This window comes from Narcine bancroftii, chromosome 2 (assembly GCF_036971445.1).
Source record: "Narcine bancroftii isolate sNarBan1 chromosome 2, sNarBan1.hap1, whole genome shotgun sequence".
Taxonomy (NCBI): Eukaryota; Metazoa; Chordata; class Chondrichthyes; order Torpediniformes; family Narcinidae; genus Narcine; species Narcine bancroftii.
In genome coordinates this window covers 190,848,165-190,870,002 of record NC_091470.1, presented here as the reverse complement: position 1 = coordinate 190,870,002, position 21,838 = coordinate 190,848,165, and the positions used below count along the sequence as shown (strand labels likewise).

The following is a 21,838-nucleotide window of genomic DNA, read 5'->3' as shown; positions in this document are numbered from 1 at the left end:
CTAATGTTTATCTGGTATGGTCTTTGACATCTAAGGGACAGGGGTGGGTTGAGTGCTCAGGACTGCAGAAGTCTGGAGAAGATAGCAAACACAGCCAGGTCCTTCACAGCCTCCGACATCCCATCCACTGCAGACATCTCTGCAAGGTGCTGCCTCACATCATCACGGACACCCCCCCGCCTCCCCCATCACCCTAGTCGCAACCTCTTCTCACTGCTCCCTTCAGGCAGAAGGTTCAGAGCCTGAAAACCAGCACCTCTAGGATCAAGAACAGTTTTTATGCTACAGCTATCAGACTCTTGAACCTCCCAGTATAACTCTGTATCTCATCATAATAAAAGCTCAATGCTGAAGAAACTCAACAGGTCAAACAATGTATACAGCAAAGGTAAAGATACAAAACTTTCAGCCTTGAGCCCTTCATCAAGGTACAGTAAAATATCAGCAGGCGCTCAAACAGGATGGTAAGGGAGGAGTATTGGAGGAGCACAGTCCCACAGGCAGGAGGTAATAGGGGGATAAGGGAGGGAGGGCACAGCAGCAAACAGGGAGGAGGGATGGCTCTGTGAATGGAAAGGGAAGGGGTGGAGAGGTGAGGGAAAGAAGACAAGGGGAAAGGGAAGGGAGGGACAACAGAGAGTAGGTTCGTAGAAACCGGAGAAGTCGATATTAATGCCATCCGGTTGGAGAGTGCCCAGAAGGAAAATCGAGCATTGTTCCTCCAATTTACGGGTGGTCTTGGTGGGATAGATCATGAGGCCATGGACAGACAAGTGAGTTTGGGAGTGGGATTGGGTGCAAAATTGAAATAGTTGGCCACTGGGAGATCCCTGTCACTGATGCGGACAGAACAAAGATGTTCAGTGAAGTGATTACCCAGTCATTACTCACCATAAACTACCCTGGGACCCCCAAAAGATCTGTCTGCACTATGGTAAGGTGAGGGAGGAGAGATTTAACAGGAACCTGAGGGGATAACAGTTTTATACCAAGGGCAGTGGTACCGATCTATGCCTCTGTCCAATTGGTTCTGAAATGTTCCCATAGTACCTGCAGCTCTCGCTAAGTTCTCAGTGCTGCCATCAGGAAAGAGGTCTTGTTGCCACCAAACCCGCACCCACCAGGTTCAGGAACAGCTGCTATCCTTCCACCATCAGACTCCTCAACAACTAACTCAATCAGGGTCTCAGTTAGGGACTCTAACTTATGCATTGATTTTTTTTTCTCTCTCTGTATTGTACAGTCAGTTTCTTTACATCGCTTTATTTGGCTACAGGTGCACTTTGAGTCAGGTTTTTATGCACTGCCAATAAGTGGCAATTCTGCCTCACCCACAGGAAAACAATCTCAGGGTTATATGTGATGTCATGTGTGTACGCTGAAATCGGAATTATCCACGTTACGTTAACTGAGGTTGTCCCATTTACTTTATCCCTTAAAGAGGAATGTGGCTGCTTTGCACCTTCAACAAACTTTCTATGAAATGTCTTACTGCAGCCTTTACCTCCTGACACTGTGTCCGATCCTTATTCCTTCTCCCCTAGTCACCGTGTCCGATCATTATTCCTTCACTTCCGGTCACCGTGTCCGATCTTTATTCCTTCTCCCCCAGTCACCGTGTCCGATCATTATTCCTTCACTTCCGTTCACCGTGTCCGATCTTTATTCCTTCTCCCCCAGTAACCGTGTCCGATCATTATTCCTTCACTTCCGTTCACTGTGTCCGATCTTTATTCCTTCTCCCCCAGTCACCGTGTCCGATCATTATTCCTTCACTTCCGTTCACCGTGTCCAATCTTTATTCCTTCTCCCCCAGTCACCGTGTCCGATCATTATTCCTTCACAGTCACCGTGTCCGATCTTTATTCCTTCTCCCCCAGTCACCGTGTCCGATCATTATTCCTTCACTTCCGTTCACCGTGTCCGATCTTTATTCCTTCTTCCCCAGTCACCGTGTCCGATCATTATTCCTTCACTTCCGTTCACCGTGTCCGATCTTTATTCCTTCTCCCCCAGTCACCGTGTCCGATCATTATTCCTTCACTTCCGGTCACCGTGTCCAATCTTTATTCCTTCTCCCCCAGTCACCGTGTCCGATCATTATTCCTTCACTTCCGTTCACCGTGTCTGATCTTTATTCCTTCTCCCCCAGTCACCGTGTCCGATCATTATTCCTTCACTTCCGGTCACCGTGTCCAATCTTTATTCCTTCTCCCCCAGTCACTGTGTCCGATCATTATTCCTTCACTTCCGTTCACCGTGTCCGATCTTTATTCCTTCTCCCCCAGTCACCGTGTCCGATCATTATTCCTTCACTTTCGGTCACCGTGTCCGATCTTTATTCCTTCTCCCCCAGTCACCGTGTCCGATCTTTATTCCTTCTCCCGCAGTCACCGTGTCCGATCATTATTCCTTCACTTCCGGTCACTGTGTCCGATCTTTATTCCTTCTCCCCCAGTCACCGTGTCCGATCATTATTCCTTCACTTCCGGTCACCGTGTCCGATCTTTATTCCTTCACCTCCAACATGAGAGGAATGGATTAAGTGAATATGGGGAGTCTTTTTCTCAGGGCAGGGGAATCGGTGACCTGAGAACATAGGTTTAAACGTACATTTCAACAAACAGCACAGTAACAGGCTCTTTCCAGCCCACGAGCCCTTGCTGCTCAATTACACCCAATTGACCAACCACCCCGTACAACATTTTGGAGGGTGGGAGGAAACCGGAACACCTGGAGGAAACCCATGAGAACATGGAGAGAAGGTACCTACTCCTCACAGACATGGGTTGCTGGCACTGTAACAGCGTTGCGCTAACCATTATGCTAATGGTGCCATTTTGTGTCGGTTTAAGGTGAGGGGGTGGGGGAGAGATTTAATAGGTACCTGATGGGTATCTAATTGTACTCGGAGCGTGCTGGGTATATGGAAAGGATGGCTAGAGGAGCTGGTTGAGACAGGTACTAAGACAATGTTTGAGAAACATTTGAATGGATACACGGAGAGGATGGGTTCAGTGGGACACGGGCCAAACACAGGTAGGTGGGACGTCTGTGGCTGGTACATTTTGGTCAGGGTGGGTGTTTGGCTGTTGTTGGTTCTCATAAAGAACAGTTTTGCCTGGATCCACATGTGTGGATGTGGTTGTTGTGGCCGTGTGGAGCAAGTGGATGCTGTGCCCACACATCTGGCCCTGTCAGTTCACATCTGGATGATTGTCCAGTCTTCCAGCAATCACTCAGTGAACGTTGCAGGGAAAGAATGAATGGAAACTCTGCAATTCACCTATCGTCACAATCTCTCCACAGCAGATGGAATATTGCTGGCTCTCCAACCAACTCTGGATCACCTCGAAAAGAGCACATCTCATACGTATAGCTGCTCTTCATAGACTAAAGCTCGGCCTTCAATGCCATTATTCCCTCAATGCTGGTGAAGAAGCAACAAACACTAGGCCTCTGTACTCCTCTCTGCCTGGATCCTTGACTTCCTCATTGGAAGACCGCAGTCAGTACAGATTGGAAACAACATCTCCTCCTCACTCATCGTCAACACAGGCGCACCCCAAGGACACGTGCTTACCCCCACTGCTCTACTCGTTATACACTCACGACTGTGTGGCCAGGTACAAATCCCATCTACAGGTTTGCAGATGACACCACAGTTTTTCACATATTCACAAATGGCAATCAGTTAGCGTACAGGAGGGAGATAGATCAGCTCGTTGAATGGTGTAACGACAACAACCTTGCGATCAATGTCAGCAAAACCAAGGAGATGATTGTGGACTTCAGGAGGAACTCAGGAGAACATGGCCCAGACCTGTTTGAGCCCTCAGCAAGGGCTCAGTAGTGGAGAGGGTCAAGAATTTCAAATTTCTTGGCGTCAACATCTCAGACGATCTGTCCTGGAGCCTCCATATTGATGCAATCTCGAAGAAGGCTCGCCAGTGGCTATATTTTGTGAGGTGCCTGAGGAGACTCGGTATGTGATCGAAGACTCTTGTAAACCTGCAGGTGGACCGTGGAGAGCATTTTTGCTAGTGGCATCGCTGCCTGGTGTGGAGGCACCAACTCTAGGGGCAAGAATAAACTCCAGAGGGTTGTTAACTCGGCCTACGACATCAGGGGCACCAGACCTCACTCCATCAAGGACATCTAATAAACCAGTGTCTGAAAAAAGCAGCGTCTATTCTCAAAGATCCCCACCGCCCAGGCCATGACTTCTTCACTCTGCTACCATCAGGGAAAAGGTACAGGAGCCTAAAGGCAAGCACTCAGCAGGACAAGGACAGTTTCTTCCCCGCTGCCATCCTTAATAATCAATGAACCAAAGACACTGCCTTACTTTTCGTCCAATATAATTGTTATTATTATTTTATTATATTTTTTATAGTAATGTCATAAGATGGTTATATTATTATAACAATTACGGACTTGAAGGGCCGACATGGCCTGTTTCCGTGCTGTAAACGGTTATATGGTTATATGGGGAGGATTTATAAGATTTTGAGTAGGCCACATACATACACACATTTTAAACCAGATCTTATTTGAAGGACCTGAAGAATTCAAATTGCAAGATCTCTGGAGAATGGAAGCACCTTTCACAAGTAGGTGTTAATTGAACTGACGGCATAAAATGCTTAACCATTGTCTTATTGGAGTCCTGTCTATCAATACCCTTTCTGCAAAGTGCTCGCAGTCAATTCTGGATTGTTTACCTAGATAACAACTTGAGAAGAAGAAAGACATCCTGTTGTTTGGCTCAGGAAGGAGGTGGGGGTTTAGCAAGGCATGAGTCACATGCTCTCTTTGGAGTTGGAGTTGGAAGAGAGAGAGTTGAGTTAACAGCTCAGTCAGTCAATGTGTGAGACACTGACAAGTGACTGAAAAGTGAAATCCAGGCAAAACTGTTTGAAACTGATGAAAGGAAGTTCCAGAGCAGTAGATGGGTGGAAGGTCTATCTGTCTTATGTTTCTCTTGAAATAGAGGAAGGAATGGAACTCTGTGGTAGCTTGAAGAAAGAGGTTACTATCTAGAAGACTCTGATGGGGCAAGTTTCATCAGCGAGTCCCTGAGGTGACTAGTGATGGTACCTCAGTTGTGGAAATCCTGGAGCAACAAATATCTCTCTCTGCAAACCCTAGAAGAACCTTCCTGAATGGTTCTTTCAAGCACCAAGCCTGGTTAACTTTATACATGTAAATTCTGTGCACAGTATGTGTGATAGTACAGATCTATCACCAATGTACATAGTGTATATAGTTACTGTATCTAGACTGTGCTTACAGCGATTGGCTGAGAGCTAAGCCACACCTATTGTTTGGGCCTTAAAGGGTTGTGTCCCTAGCCAGGTCGGATCATTCCGGACTGGTCGGCCACCTGTGAAGAGCTCCGGTCTTTTGCTAATAAAAGCCTTGGTTTGGATCAACAAGTCTTTGGTTCTTTCGACGAGCTCTACAATTTTATTAGCAAAAAGAATTTTTTTTGAAAGGGATGGAGCGTTTAACTCGGCCAGAAAAACTTGATATCGACCCACAGTCAGCTACAGCCTTCAAAGCCTTTAAGTTCTGGCTGCTGAACTTTGAAAACTTCCTGAGATTCATTCAGGTAGAGGAGGATAACCAGCGTCTAACAGCATTGCTGTCTATGGTGTCCTTGAGAGTCTACGAGAACATCCAGGATGAGACCACTTACACCGCAGCCATAAAGGTACTGAAGGAACTGTATGATCAACCGGTGAACAGAGTTCATGCCCGGCTCATGCTTGTGTCGAGGAAGCAACAGCCCGGCGAGTCCAGCAGGGCATATTTACAAGTATTAAAGGCATTGGGCAAGGACTGTAACTGTGTGGACAAAACTGCTGCCGAGATCACTAGCGACCTCGTCCGGGATGCCTATGTGGCCGGGCTCCGATCGAACGAAGTGAGGCTGCGTTTGCTCGAACAAGGGGTAGAAAAACTAGAGGACGTGGCCCGGATTGCAATCACAATGGAGGATGCAGCCTTAAAGTCCACCGAGCTCTCTAGGGACTGGACCCCACATTCTGATGTGAGTAGAGTGCCCTTCTACCCTACCCCTGACGGCCTGTCGGCTGCTGCTACCCTGCCCCGTGCGAACCCGAAATGTTATTTCTGCGGGAGGGACAAGCACAGCAGATCCCAGTGCCCAGCAAGAAAAGCCAGGTGCCAGAAGTGCCTTAAAAACGGCCACTTTGCTGCAGTCTGTAGGTCTAAAATGGCCGCCAGCAAACACAGTGCCTCGTCAGGGCGAAGTCGGATGCATCGCTCTCGACTTGAAACGGGACAGACTCATCGATCGCGTGCAGCGTCGCAGCAGCGATGTCAGATTTGATTCGATCGAAAGCCGCTGTGGCTTCGGTCGAGAGGGGAAAAGAGGTGGTCTTGATAAGAGGACGTGCCTTGTCGGCGTAGTTTGGAACCCATTGGGCATAATACGAGAAAAGGCCCAGGCAGCGTTTGAGAGCTTTCAGGGTATGTGGGGGGGGTAAGTCCATTAAGGGACGCATGCGGTCAGGATCTGGCATGACTATCCCGTTTTCCACCACACAACCTAGAATAGCGAGTCGTGTGGTCCGGAAAACACACTTGTCCAAATTGTAAGTCAGGTTTAGCTGACGGGCAGTTTGAAGAAATTTGTCTAGGTTGGCGTCATGGTCCTGCATGTCGTGGCCGCAGATGGTGATATTGTCCAGATACGGGAAGGTAGCGGTTAGCCCGTTCTGGTCCACCATCCTGTCCATTTCCCGCTGGAAGACCGCGACACCATTTGTGACCCCGAATGGTACCCTGAGAAATTGATATAGCCGCCCATTCGCTTCAAAGGCCGTGAATGGTCGGTCCACGCAGCGGATCGGGAGCTGGTGGTAGGCCGAACGTAGGTCAATAGTGGAGAAAATGCGGTACTGGGCGATCTGGTTCACCACATCCGTGATGCGTGGCAGGGGGTACGCATCCAGGAGTGTGAAGCGGTTAATGGTCTGGCTATAGTCGACCACCATCCGTAGTTTTTCCCCATTCTTGACAACCACCACCTGGGCTCTCCAGGGGCTTGAACTGGGTTCGATGATGCCCTCATCCAGCAATCTACGCACCTCACTCCTAATGAATTGCCTGTTTTCGTAACTATATTGCCGACTTTTGGTGGCCACAGGCTTCCAGCCAGGGGTGAGGTTTGCGAAGAGTGCTGGCGGGGCAATCCAGAGTGTGGAAAGGCCGCAGGATTGGCCCCGGGGCACGGGGGCGGGTTGCTCGGGTGCTTCGGGAGTGGGGCGATGGCAGACCGAGAGGAGGGCGTGGGGTCCCCCAAAGTGTAGGGACACCGTTTGGAACTGACACTGGAAGTCTAATCCCAGCAACACTGGGGCGCACAATTGGGGAAGGACGAATAATTTAAAGTGGGTGACCGTCACGCCCTGTACTTCCAGCGTGGCGATGCAATACCCCTTTATCCCAGTCGAGTGCGACCTTGTCGCTAATGAGATCCTCTGGGTAGTGGGGATAATGTCAAGTCCCCAACGGAGGGCCAGATCTGGCTGGATAAAACTGTCAGTTGACCCAGAGTCAAATAAGCAATTGGTGTAGTGTCCATGCACTTTAATCAGTTCCATTGCTCTGGTGAGGGGATGAGAGCATTGCTGGTTTAATGTTATTGAAGCAGTTGACAGGCGAGTTTTGCGCGATGACGTCACGCAACGGGATGACGTCACGCAACGGGATGACGTAGTCAACGCTCGAGGTGCAGGTTGGAGAACCTCCCGGAAGTGCTGTTGTGGCGGGTGAATGGTAAGTAGTGGGGTTTGTAGTTGCTCGCGATCGGCGGTCGGGCCCTGGCGGTCGTCAGCGATGGACGCTAGGGTGAGCACCTGGTTGGCCGCGGGGGTGGCTGCGGCGGCGGTAGCGTCGGCCCCGGGGGTGTCTGTGGCGGCGGCAGCAGCGGCGGTTACGCCGGATGGTCAGACCCCCTGACCGCTACAGTCCTTGACCTACCCCTTCCTTTTCATTCTCTCCCTCGTTTTTGTTTTTTTTTCCAGGGTCAATTCTCCAAGAAGGGGTGAATGTGATAGTACAGATCTATCACCAATGTACATAGTGTATATAGTTACTGTATCTAGACTGTGCTTACAGCGATTGGCTGAGAGCTAAGCCACACCTATTGTTTGGGCCTTAAAGGGTTGTGTCCCTAGCCAGGTCGGATCATTCCGGACTGGTCGGCCACCTGTGAAGAGCTCCGGTCTTTTGCTAATAAAAGCCTTGGTTTGGATCAACAAGTCTTTGGTTCTTTCGACGAGCTCTACAGTGTGGTGATTGCCTGCAACCAGAGAACTTGGAAGAAGGAGAAGTGAGATTGAACTGTGAATCAAAGAACTTTTCTTGAATTTACACACACATTGCATACACGTGCGCTTAGAATTAGAAGGGGGTTAATTTGGGTTAGTTAAGTATCGAGTTAAGTTAATGTTTGATTCTATTTTCATGTTTGAAGGTAATTAAAAATAGCTTTTGTTTTGAAAGCCACTTGTCTTGGAAAATGTCTATTGCTGCTGGGTTTTGGGGTCCTTTGGGCTCGTAACAATATGAACATTTACACTATGACGCTGCCACAAAACCCCAAATTTCATGACTTGTTCATGATGATAAACCCTGATTCTGATTCTGACCTCTTTCTCCCAGCGACTGGTCTAAATAAAGGCCTGAGGCCTGTTTTGATCTTTCAGTCTCTGGGAGGAGTTGGTGTCTCTCAATGTGTTACATGGTGAGGAGGGGGTAGTGTGAAGTTCAGCACCTTCTGTGCTCTGCTGTAGATCCACAGTGCGAGGTGTGAGACCACAAGTGAGGTCACCCAGAGGGTGAGGAGAGAGTGTGATGTGTGGAGTGGGGGACAAAATGGAGTCGAGGTAAGGGGCAGGAGCACACAGAGACAATGGATCTGCTGGGTGAAGTGAACTGGAATTCACTGTCTGGGTGTGTAGATTGGATGGCCGACACCTCCCCTAGGCTCTGCCCCTGTTGGGCCCCGATATAAACCCTTTTTTCCCGCCTTCCCTCAGAATTACCTGAAGATCTCTGTAAACACTGGCTGTTATTTGTAAGCTAATTAAAGCATGGTTGTGTTACTCACAAGTCTCTGAGTACAATTCGATCATGATACACCCATCCACTTGTGAGAGATGAGAAAAACTGATATTGCAATATGAACATGAAGAAAATAAAATTGATACATAAGTAAATGAATGAATTCAGTACAAACAACATGAGACATGGATATTAGAAGGCAGGAAGCTGACATTGTCTGAGTAAGATAAGAATCTCCTAGAGAATCAGCAAGTTCACTAACTGAAGGAGATAAGGACAGACAATTGATGATAGAAGTAGAGTTAGTCTGAACGAGATAAGGGTCTCCAAGCCCCAGATAGAATTAGCAAGGCTTGCATAAATAATTAGAAAACCTTAGACAGTATTAGCCAGTTCTACATATATAATTAGTAAGCCCATAGATTTATCAAGTTATGCATATTTAATTAGTAAACCCTAGACAGGATTAGCGAACTCTGCGTATGAAGGGACTGTAGCTCTGAGAGTTGGAAAGGTGTGAATGGGGACAAGGGCAAGGTTGTGAATAAGGACAATGGGGATAATGACATGAGAAGACACCGACAGGATACCCCCGGTCCTCCAAGTGCACAGAAACAGCACGTAGGCAGGCAGGATTGCCTAATGCCAAACCTCTCCAGCAGGAGGCAGAAGAATGTAAGGGGGGGGTTATTCCTATACTGAGATAAACTGTATAAAAGTTGGGTGAGCCCCAGTGTGTGTGTGTATTCCCAGGGTAAGGAGAAGCACCCAACTTTGCACTGTTGTATAATAAATGTTCTTTGTTCTCAATTTTTGTCTCGAGCAATTTCTTTAAAGGTAATTCTGTTTCTAACACCCTCAATCCCGGCTCTGTGCCCACACGTCACCCACCCCCTCATTCCTGCTCCATGTCCACACCTCGCCCATACCCTCACTATCCGGTTCGTGTGCTGACCTTTCCCAGGCTCCAGCTCCCTGCTCAATGTCCACAACTCCCCAATTCACATACTACCCGGTCTATGTCCACATGGTACCTATCTCCTCACCCCGGCTCCGTGTTGTCACCAGCCCCATCACCTCAATTCCCACTCCATGTCCACACCTTTCCCATTCCCTCACTCCCCACTCTGTGCCACAACCTCCACACCCCCTCACTCCTTACTCCATGTCCACACCTCTCCCAGTTCCTCATTCTGTGCAGAATTTATCCCCCCCATCCTCTCACTCCCAGCTCTGTGACCACACCTCTCTTGTCCCCTAAAATCACTCACCGTGTTAACACCTACCACATCCACTCACTCCCTGCTCCATGTCCAAAGTTCCCCCATCCCTTCACTTCCCATTCCTTGTCCACACCTCCCCCATCCCCTCACTTCCCACTCTGTGTGCACAACTTTCCCAGATCATTATTTTGTGCACAGGATCCACACCTCCCCATCCCCTCTCTCTCCTCTCTGTGTTATGACAGAGTATATAGAGGTGTTTGGGAGATAAATTGGGGACCGTTTGTTAGAGCAGGTCACACACAAACACTTTAAAACACAGAATTTTTGCAGGAGCTTTTGCAAGATGCTCAGAGACTCAGGGTGGACTGTTGTTTGCAAAAGGCAACAAATGTAACAACAGGCAATAGCAGCTTTGTCTGGAAACCAGAACTTGCTGTCTGGGTCATGTGATCTTTGCAGGCAGAGAGCAGAAAAAAACAGGTTTTGCTCTCAGAGAGGAGGGAGTGAGAGAGAGAAAGAGGAGAGACAGACTTTGGTTCCAGAGGGACAAGCTAGCAAGCTTTTGGAAGATGGCCTGGTCAAAGAAGAGGACTTGTTATCTGGTGTTTCCCTTGGAATAGGATAAACAGAAAGGAACTCTGTGGTGACCTGAAAGAAAGAGGTGATCATCTGGAGAACCCTGAAGGGGTCAAGTTTTGTCAGCAAGACACCGGAGTGACTGATTAAAAAGGAATCAGTTGTGGATGTCCTGGAACAAGAAAAACTCTCTCTCAGAAAACCAACAAGAACCTTTCTGAGTTGTAACCATTTACCTGTTATGCACCAAAGCTGTTATAGATAGAGAATTTAGGTTAAAAAGGGCTTAAGTTAAAATGTGATAATTAATCATAAAAGGGGAAGCCAGAATAGACAGGGAGCTTACCATAAAAGTTTAGCTGGACAATGTTATAACAAACAGAGATCTTTCATGGTCACAGAGAGACATGTAGGAGCCAAAGATTGATAAAAGAGTGAAAAACAGAATTTAGTGTGTGTAGAGTTCGTAGTGTACGTGACTAACATGATAATTACAAATGCAAGTGTACTTAGAATGATTTTGCAAAAACTAACCAATTAAAACAGTGTTAAAGAGGAGGGGAAGGACAAGCAAAAAAGGTATAAAAATCAATGCACTGTATGTATCAGGGCTTGACTTGGCGAGAAGCCAGTTGAGTCCAACTCTGCAGACTTGTAAATAAAGCTTGTCGTGTCACCGACTTTAAAGAGACTCATGTGTGAGAATTTGTACTTCTGACAAAAGCCTAGTGAACTTTATTAATGCTAACTTCTGTGCACAGTACAAGAATTGTCTGAAACCAGTGAGATTGGACTGTGAACCAAAGAACTTGGCTGAACTTATATAACCATATACGGAGCGGAAACAGGCCATGTCAGCCCTTCAAGTCCACACTGGTTCACTAGAACAATTCCACTAGCTCAACACACCCCCCCCCCTCTCTCTGCCAATAACCCTCCAACTCCCTCACCTCCATGTACACATCCAACCTTCTCTTAAATGACAGAAGGGACACTGCTGCAGCTATCTTATTTGGAAGATCATTCCATTCTGCCACCACTCGCTGAGTGAAAAAGCATCCTCTAATATTTCTCTTAAAGTTTTTCCCCTTTAGAGCACGTCGAAAGAATCAAAGGCTTGTTGATCCAAACCAAGGCTTTTATTAACTAGAAGATTGGAGTGTATCACATTTAGGTCAACCAGTTGAGAATGACCTGGCCTGGCTAAGAGCAACCCTTTAAGACATGCCAGTAGGCATGGCTACGCTCTCAGCCAATCACAATCATTCTACACTACAATCTATACATATACACATTGGTGATAGAATTTGTACTATCACAGCCCCCTTACCCTTAACTCATGTCTTATTGTTCTAACCTCCCCTGCCCTCAGGGGAAAGAGTCTGTTTATGTCTCATCTATCTATTCTTTTCATAATTTTAAATACCTCTATCAAGTCCCTCTGAACCATCTACGTTCCAATGAATAAAGTCCCAGTCTCCTTAATCTCTCCCTGTAATCCAGATGCTGTAAGACAGGCCACACCCTTGTAAACCTTCTCTGCACCCTCTCCACCTTATCTATATCCTTTCTATAATTTGGAGACCAGAACTGAGCACAGTACTCCAAACCTGGCCTCACCAATGCCTTAAACAGCTGCAGCATCATCTCCCTGCTCCTATACTCTATACTATGATTTATGAAGGCCAGCATACCCTGTCTACATGGGAATCCACCTTCAGTGAACTCTGTACCATAACCCCCAGGTCCCTCTGCTCCTCTGCATACTTCAATGCCCTCCCCTTAACTCTATATGTCTTATTCTGGTTATTTTTACCAAAATGCAACACCTCACACTTCTCTACATTGAATTCCATCTGCCATCTTTCAGCCCACCCTTCCAAACAAACCAAATCTTTCTGTAATCCAAGAAAATCTACCTCACTATCTACCACCCCGCCTATTTTCGATTCATCCACATATTTGCTTACACAATTAACCACACCCTCCTCTAAATCATTAATGTCAATGATAAACAACAAGGGACCCAGCATTATCCTGAGGCACCCTGCTTGTCACAGGCTTCCAACCTGACAGACAGTTGTCCACCATGACTCTCTGCTGTTTATCTCCCAACCACCTCTGAACCTACTAATTCCTAGTGACTGAACCTTCCTTGTTAACCTTCCATGCGGAACCTTATCAAAAGCCTTACTAAAATCCAAATAGATCACATCAACCACTCTACACTCATCCACTTTTCTTGTCACCTCCTCAAAAAACTCAACAAGGTTCATCAAACGTGTCTTTCCTTTTACAAACCCATGCTGGGTGCCCCTAATCAATCCCTGCCTATCCAGATATGCATATATACTATCTCGAAGAATAACCTCCTTAACCTTCCCCACCACCGAAGTCAAACTTACTGGCCGATAATTACTTGGCCTACACCTAATGCCTTTTTTGAATAACGGAACTATATTTGCAACCCTCCAATCCTGTGGTACTACCCCCTCCTCTAGTGATCTTTGAAAAATCAGTCAATGACCCCACTATTTGTTCCCTGACCTCCCTTAAAGTCCTGGGAAAAATCCCATCAGGACCAGGAGACTTATCCATCTTAATTGACCCTAGAAGCTCCAAAACCCTCACTTTACTAATCCCTATCCTCTCCATAACTAAGCCCGTTGCCTCTCTTATCTCGTATAGCCCAATGTCCCTTTCCCTCATGAATATGGATGAGAAAAAATGGTTCAATATTTCTCCCATCTCATATGATTCCTTACATAGTTCACCAGTCCCAACATCATACACATTACACACATGTGCACTTGGAATTAGAAGGTGGTTAAGTAGGTTAGGTGAGTCAATAGAGATAAGTTAAAGTTTGATTCTATTTTCATGTTCAAAGATCATTGGAAGCAACTTTTGTTTAAGTAACCCTTTGTCATGGTACATATCTATTGTTTCTGGGTTTTGGGGTCCTCTGGACTCGTAATATTTTATAGGGGATCATCCTTTAGGATTTGAAAATTGGAGTTTTTGTGATTGGTTTTTTTTTATCAAGCTAATTTAAAGCTTGTGTACGGAAAAACAGCAGCAATGGAGGTTGAAACATTTTTGTCACAACCATCGCCTGCAGAGCTGCAGAGCAAGAGCATAGGGGAACTTATGGGTATTTTTAAAGCATTAAAACTGATTCAAGCATTGGATGAGAAAAATACAACTACAGAGGATTAAAGTGAAATATTATATAGGTGAAGGAAAATTTGTTGAGAAAGACTTAGAAAATTTTCCAGAGAATAGATCTTTTGAGTTGCAATTGGAATTGGAGAAATTGAAAGTGGAAGAAAAAAGAGAGAAACGGAAGTTTGAGCTGCAGAAACAACAAAATGAGGCAGAGGAAGCTGAAAAACAGAGGAACTATGAGTTAGAGGGTAAATGAAAGACAGAATGAGGAAATTGAAAGGGACAGACCGTTTCGATTAGAGAAGTTAAAAATTGAGATGAAGAGACGTGGGAGGATTGAGGCTGTAGCTCCTGGGGAGATGTTTTTGCCTAGTAGAGAGGTAGATCTAGTGCCTCCTTTTGATAGGGTGATATAGATACATATTTTCAGCATTTTGAAAAGGTTGCTGAGAGCTTAAGATGGCCAAAAGTGGCCTCTAATGCTCCAAAGTGTATTGAAGGGAAAAACAAAAACTGCATCCTGTAGCTTGAAAGCAGAGCAAGTGGCAAATTATGATACTGTTAAACAAGCTGTATTGAAAGCTTATGAGTTGGTTCCAGAAGCATATAGACAAAAATTTAGGAGTTTGGTGAAAACATGGAATCAATCTTATGTGGATTTTGCTCTGAAGAAATCGGTAAGTTTTGACCATTGGTGCACCTCAAAAGGAATAAACAATGATTCTGACAGATTGAGAGAATTGATATTAATGGAGGAAATTAGAAGGAGTGTTCCAAATGAGATTAAATTAAATCTCGATGAGAGAGACATGAGGATGTGGTGACAAATGGCTAGATTAGCAGACGAATTTGCTCGAATGCACAAAAATACATCCCAGAATAGCAGGCATTTTCAGAGTGTTAATGTGGAACAGATTAATAAACCTGTTCAGAAATTTAATGTGGAGCAGGAAAGTAAGCCTAAAATTAAGACTGGAGAAAATGTTAAGAGAAAAGATGAAGGTACTGTGGGAAAGGACTGAACTTCTGTATTTGTATGTCATTTTTGTAAGAAACCTGGTCATGTGATTGTGAATTTTCTAGTGTTGAAAAAGAAACAAGAAAAGGAGGTTTTACCAGAAGCATGTATTCAAACAGTGGAATTTAAGGAGAGCAGATGTTCCAAACCTGGTAAGGAGGTCATGGATGTTTTCATACCTTTTGTGTCAGAGGGCTTTAAAACCACAGGTTCCAGTTAAAATTCTTAGAGATACTGGGGCTGCTCAGTCATTGCTGTTGGAAAGTATTTTAACTCTGGACACAGAGGAGACATCTTTGATTAAAGGTGTTGGAGGTGCAGAAGTGTCAATATCGCTTCACAACATTGTGCTAAATTCAGAATTAGTTAAAGGACATGTTATAGTAGGAGTAATTTCAAAGTTATCCATGCAGGATGTCTCGTTTTTATTTGGGAATGATTTGACAGAAGATAAAGTTGGGTCCGTTTTGAGATTAACGAATCGGCCTAGTAAGGATATGGTTAGAGAGGATGGTGAGATATATCCTGCATGTGCTGTAACAAGCACTGTGACTAAGAAAAAGATGCGAGCTGAAGAAGATCCAGTTAATAGAGATTTGCCCAGTACATTTGAAATAGTTTTGAAAGAGCAGGGTCATTGTGAGAGTAAGGATTTCTGTTTGTCAAGGAAAGAGTTAATTCAGCAACAGAAAATAGATTTTGATATTATTGTCTTAAGGGACAAAGCAGTGACTGAACAGGAGATTAAAGAAATGGATTGTGGAGATAACTTGAAATGTGAATTTTTAATGAAACTTTATTATGAGAATAAAGGTAGTGGAGAACAATCTGTATCTGAGGTGTTAATTGTTCACAGGGTTGAGGAAGTTATGGATCATAAGATTATGGAAACAGAATCTTGTGAGGGTAACTTTAAAGAAACCATGGTTCCTGTGTGCCTGTCTAACTCAGCAATTTTGGAAAATTTGGAGGAAAGGTTAGGCCATCTTAATTCATGAGAACAGATGCTGTTGAAAGAATTAATTTTGAAATATACAAATTTGTTTCCTGTTATGCCAAAAAGGACATCAGTGATTTATCATGATGTGGATATGGGAGAAGCAAGTCCCATAAAACAACACCCATATAGAATAAACATTCAGAAGAGTAAAATCATGGATCAGGAGGTGGAACATATGTTGAGAAATGATATTATTAGACCTTTGAACTCAGATTGGAGTTCTGCTTGTATTCTGGTACCGAAACCAGATGAAACTGTTAGGTTCTGTACAGATTACAGGAAGATTAATTCAGTAACTAAAACAGATGCTTATCCTAAATCATTATTTATTCCTTTTGAGGCACACTAACAGTCAAAACATACAGATTTTCCCAGAGCAAAATCCATATAAGATAGGTTCCATGTTTTCACCAAACTCCTAAATTTTATCTATACATTTTGTCTGGAACCAACTAATAAGTTTTCAGTATTGCTTGTTTAACAGCATCATAATTTGCCACTTGCTCTGTAGTCGAACTAGAGTATGCAATTTGTGCTTTTCCCTTCAACACACTTTGGAGCATAAGATGCCATTTTTCTTTTGGCCATCTTGAGCTCTCAGCAACCATTTTAAAAATATGTATCTATATCTCCCTCATCAAAGGGAGGAACTAGCTTTATCCCGCTACTGGCCAAAATCCTCCCCAGGAGTTACAGCCTCAATTCTCTTATCTCCCTCCATCTCATGTTTTAACTTCTCTAATTGAAACTGTCTGTCCCTTTCAATTTCCTTGCTCTATTTTTCGGCTACTTCTAACTCATACTTCATCCCTTCCAGCTCTACTCTTTGTTTTTCAGCCTCCCCTGACTCATTTTGTTGTTTTTTCAACTCAATGTTCCGTTTCTCTATTTCTTACAACACCCTCCATTTCTCCAATTCCAATTGCAATTCAACAGATGTATTCTCCTAAAAAATGTCTGTATTTATCAACAAATTTTCCCTCACATTTATAATATTTCACTATAATCTTCCATATTTGTATTTTCCTCATCCAATTTTTGACTTCAGTTGACTTTAATGCCTTAGAAATAACCTTCAGTTCCTCTTTTTTCATGTTCTTCAGCTCTAACCCTAACCCTAATGTGCGGTTGTGACAAAAGTGTATCAACATCCATTGCTGCTTCCACACACACAAAATTTAAATTAGCTTGGAAATACCAATTAACGAATAAATTACAAAAACTTCAAAAATTTAAGATCCCAAAACTCCAATTTTAAATCCCAAAGGACGAGGCCCCAAAATGTTGCAACTCCAGAGGACCCCAAAACCCAGATCAATAGATTCCAAGACAAATGGTTACTTAAACAAAAGTTGTTTTTAATACCTTTGAACATGAAAACTTTAATTTATCACTATTGACTTACTTAACCTAACTTAACCCCCTTCTAATTCTAAGTGCACGTGTACGTAATGTGTATGTAAGTTCAGAAAACTCCTTTGATTCACAGTCCTATCTCACTTCTCACTCCTCCAAGTTCGTTGGTTGCAGGCCATTCTTATATTGTGCATAGAGTTTAACATTTAATGATTTTCACCAGGCTTTGGTGCTTGAAAGGTAAATGGTTACCATTCAGGAAGATTCTTGTCAGTTTTCAGAGAGAGATTTGTTGTTCACTGGATACCCACAAAACTGATTCCTTTAAATCAGTCACTCCAGTGTCTTGCCGAAGAAACTTTCCCCATCAGGGTTTTCCAGATGATAACCTCTTTCTTTCAGGTCACTACAGATTTCCTTTTTGTTTCCCTTATTTCAAGTGAAACGTTAGGCAGCCAGTCTTCTCCTCTGGTGTGGACCACATGGGCTTTGACCAGGCTGAACTAAGCACTCTCAAACCATCTTCCAAATGGGGTTTTCCACAAGCTTTCCAGCTTGTCCTGTTCCAGTTCCAGCTGCTACTGCTGAACTATAGAACTGAATTCTCTCTCTCGCTCTCTCAGAGAAAAACCTGTTTGAGTCTCTTTGCAAAACCACTTGACCCTTTTAGAACAGCAAGCAGCCCTCTTACAGACTGTGGCTCCAAACCTAATGCCCCGAGTTCCTTCATCTGTTGCTTTTCAAAACAACAATCCATTAGTGAAGTCCTTGGGCACTCCCCAAAGCTTTTGCAAAGGTATCTGGAGCTGGCCTGTCTGGCTTGAGCAGACCTCCAGTATTTTAAATGAGATCTGCTTTGAAATGTTTGTATATGACATTCACTTAAAAAAAAAACCTGCCATATTTTATCTCCAAAAATCATACAACATATTCTGTCACAAATTGAACTGTTATTCACCGCAGTGAGCACCGGACCCGCCCTCCTGGTATGGGTGTCACAGCCTGAAGGAGGAAGGACACTATGCTATACATTCATGTAAACTAGAAATTTGTGCTGGAAGAGTTCATCCCAGACGTAGAGTAGGCTGTTAATATGGCCAGCCACTGTAGCCTTTGTCATGGAGTCATGCTTGTCCGGGGGAACATGTGCCCTCATCGGGCTGGTACTTGTGGAGCCTGGGCCTTTGGGTGTAATACAGTACTAATTTCTGTGGGCTTGCACCTTGCTGTTTTACATACTACAGAATGCTTACATGGCTGGCCACTGTTCAAGGGTTATCAAAGTCCTTGTCAGCCATCATGAGGTGGATGTCTACTGGCATATGTTCTAAAAACAACTGCTCAAAGAGCAGGCAAGACCTATGGCCATCTGCCAGTGCCAACATGTCATTCATTAATTCTGAATGGGTGCAGTTTCAACAGGTCATTAATATGGAGGAGCCATGCTGCTTGGTTGCATCATGGGAGACCGTAAATCTGGAGAAGGAAGGCTTGCTGAGAGGTGGTGGGTCCCGAAGGAAATTCACTACTCAACCAGCCGTGTCCTGGTTGAGGTGCTTACCACGTGATAGTACTTAGTGGCATCCACTTCTATCTTGCAAATGTGGAACTGCGGCTCAGCCTGCCTGAACCAAACTTCAGGTTGAGTGTCCAAAAGACAGGCAGTTTGAGCCAAACCACTGCATTGTCAATGTTAAGTCCAAAATCTGTTTGGGTCCATCATGGTCACCGATGTAGCAACTGTGTCACAGAGTGAAATGAAGAACAAGAAAATGATCAGATGTCAATGAGCATTTTTTTTGGGAAAGTTTCTTCAATTACACTACAAAAAAATCAAGCAACATTGCCTTGTCACTGTTGATATTCAAAATTGCTCATCCATTCAAACATACTTCATCACAGTGGACAGAAGGTATGACTTAATTCATTTTAGGACACAAGCTCCTGTCATTAGAAGCCACTGTTGCTGGCAATAACATGATGAGGACATTCGGAAAAACATTGCCCCATCTCATGTTCAATATCTGGCCATAACATTTCTTCAGTAACACAGCATCAAGTTTAAAATTCACATCAAAAATTATTTTAAGAAGGAGCACCTCATTCTGAATGTTGCAGCTGAAACTGATGAGCTATTTGTAAAATCTCGTTCCCATCTAACTGCTTAAAGTGCCACAAAAAAAATCAAAAAAGTCCACAAATGTCCCTGACTGCAGAAAAGCAATGTGAAAGGCCATCGATAACAAAGTCAATTATGTTGAAGAACACATTCACCCTGAAGTAATTTCCACTATCCTATCGAGTTGGGTACCCCTTGCAAGTAGCAAAACCATCTGGCACACCAATTTTGATTGACAAATGCCATGCATTTCAACCTCTTTCATATAATCTTGCTTAATTTTTGATGTAAAACTTATTATCTGTCCTTAATGCATCCCACACAATAAATTTATTGAGAACAGAATTAGATTTTAGTTCTGAAAATGCTTCCTTATAAAATCACAAAAACCTGGTCTTTTTAACAAAGTTGAATTTAATTTCCATCTTTCAACCATTTGTTGTTTTTACAAAAATAAATATGTCATTGAAAATGCTGAATAATCAGATAAAGTTCTAGTCTTGTAATCCACATTCACAACATTTCTTTGCAATTCCACCAAAATTAGAAATAAATCTATCCTGGAATAAGAATCATGTCTATGAGAATAAAAAGAATAGTCTCTTTCTTTAGGATTTAATCTCCTCCAAATATCTATTAAATTCAGGTCTTCCGTTATGTTCAAAATTGCCTTTGCTGCTTTAGCTCGAATAACTGATTTGATCATTTTCTCCAAACCAGATCAAAACAATTAAAATCCCCTCCTACCAATCATAGGCCTCAGCTAAATGCATAAAAGTATCTCTGATAAATCCTTCATCATCTATATTTGGTGCATAAATATTAATCGGTCCAAATCTCAGAAAAAAATTGACAATTTACTCATACAAACCTTCCACAGTATGAATGATCACTTCATGAATTTTAACAGATAACATTTTCTTAAATAGAATTGCCACACCTCTTGCTTTAGAATTAAAAGTTGAAGCTAACACTTGTCTAATCTTTTCAATTTTTGATGTTCCTTCTCAGATAAATGGGTTTCCTGTAAAAAAGCAACATTGACTTTAAATTTCTTCAAAGAAGCAAACACCCTCTTTCTTTTTATCAGATTATTATGCCCATTAACATTATAACTTTAAAAAAAAATCAACGTTTTACTATTTGCCGTTATACTAAATTCACAAAATTCATAACTCCCCTCTGCCCCTCCTCTTGGGCCTCTCGCATCACAAAACCATGAACTACATCTGGCATCTCCATCAAGAAAAAGATAAGAAATATAAAAAGGAAAACTGAGTCTCTTATTCCAAGTTTTGCTGATGTGTCCTTTGCACAAGCAGCCAAAATATATTCCATTCTTCTTTAAGAAGGTTAATTTCTTGTCATAAGATTTTTTTTTCCCCCACTGTGAACATCTTTCTAAAGCATGTTTATCTTCGCAATACAAACAGCTTCCCCGAACAGTCTGACCTTCCTTCTCCTTTGTTTCCTTGTTCTTTCTTGTGCTTGTATCTGACACAGCAGTTACAAAGATACTTCCCTTTGGTTTCTGGTGAGATGATAACTTAGACTTCTTTACATCTTTAAGAACTGGTACATGCCATTCCAAAAATTGTGCAACATCCTCAAAAATGGTGCCCCTTCCGGAAAGAATCCTAAGTTCTGCAACTCTGGCTCTCCATAAATCCTTAACTTATAAGGAAATTTGTTTATAATAGTTGACAAATTAGCAAGCAAATTCAGCTCTTGCAAATGTACACTACTTCCCATTGCATTACAACATCCTCTCAGAAAGATTGCATATGCTTGTAAATCATTTGTGTCCTCTGATTTTATTGCTGTGAGAAACAGAAGTACCTTCACAGAATTTGCTCGAGACAAAAATTGAGAACAAATAACTTTTATTATACTATTACAACAATGCAAAGTTGGGTGCTTCCCCTTACCCTGGGAATACACACATACACTGGGGCTCACCCAACTTTTATACATTTCATTTCAGTACAGAGATACCTTCCCCCCAACATTCTTCTGCCTCCTGGATTGGTTTAGCATTAGGTAATTCTGCCCACGTGGTTTCTAACTTCTTATCAGTTTATGTGTCTTCCTGCAAACTTGTTAGCCAGAGAAGTATCATGTCTTTGTTCTTCACTCATTAATCAATCCCTAAGACTTGCTAAAGCTATCTACTTGTTATCCTGTTTTGAAGATCCTTAGTTTATTTCACTTTTACAACCCTTCCTCTCATTCCAGCATCCCTTCACCCTGATTTAACCCATAATACTTAATCTCTA

The 21,838-nt window shown here is 43.5% G+C and overlaps 1 long non-coding RNA gene across 1 annotated transcript; it reads right to left on the bottom strand.

Annotated features, from left to right (window-relative positions):
- Positions 1 to 1,510: 1,510 nt before the first annotated feature.
- On the bottom strand, positions 1,511 to 20,572 carry LOC138752550 (uncharacterized). The gene is made up of 3 exons (XR_011350733.1): positions 20,434 to 20,572; positions 19,005 to 19,183; positions 1,511 to 2,589 (listed from the first exon to the last, which is right to left on the bottom strand). It is a non-coding gene; the product is annotated as an uncharacterized lncRNA (long non-coding RNA).
- Between the last annotated feature and the right edge of the window lie 1,266 nt (positions 20,573 to 21,838).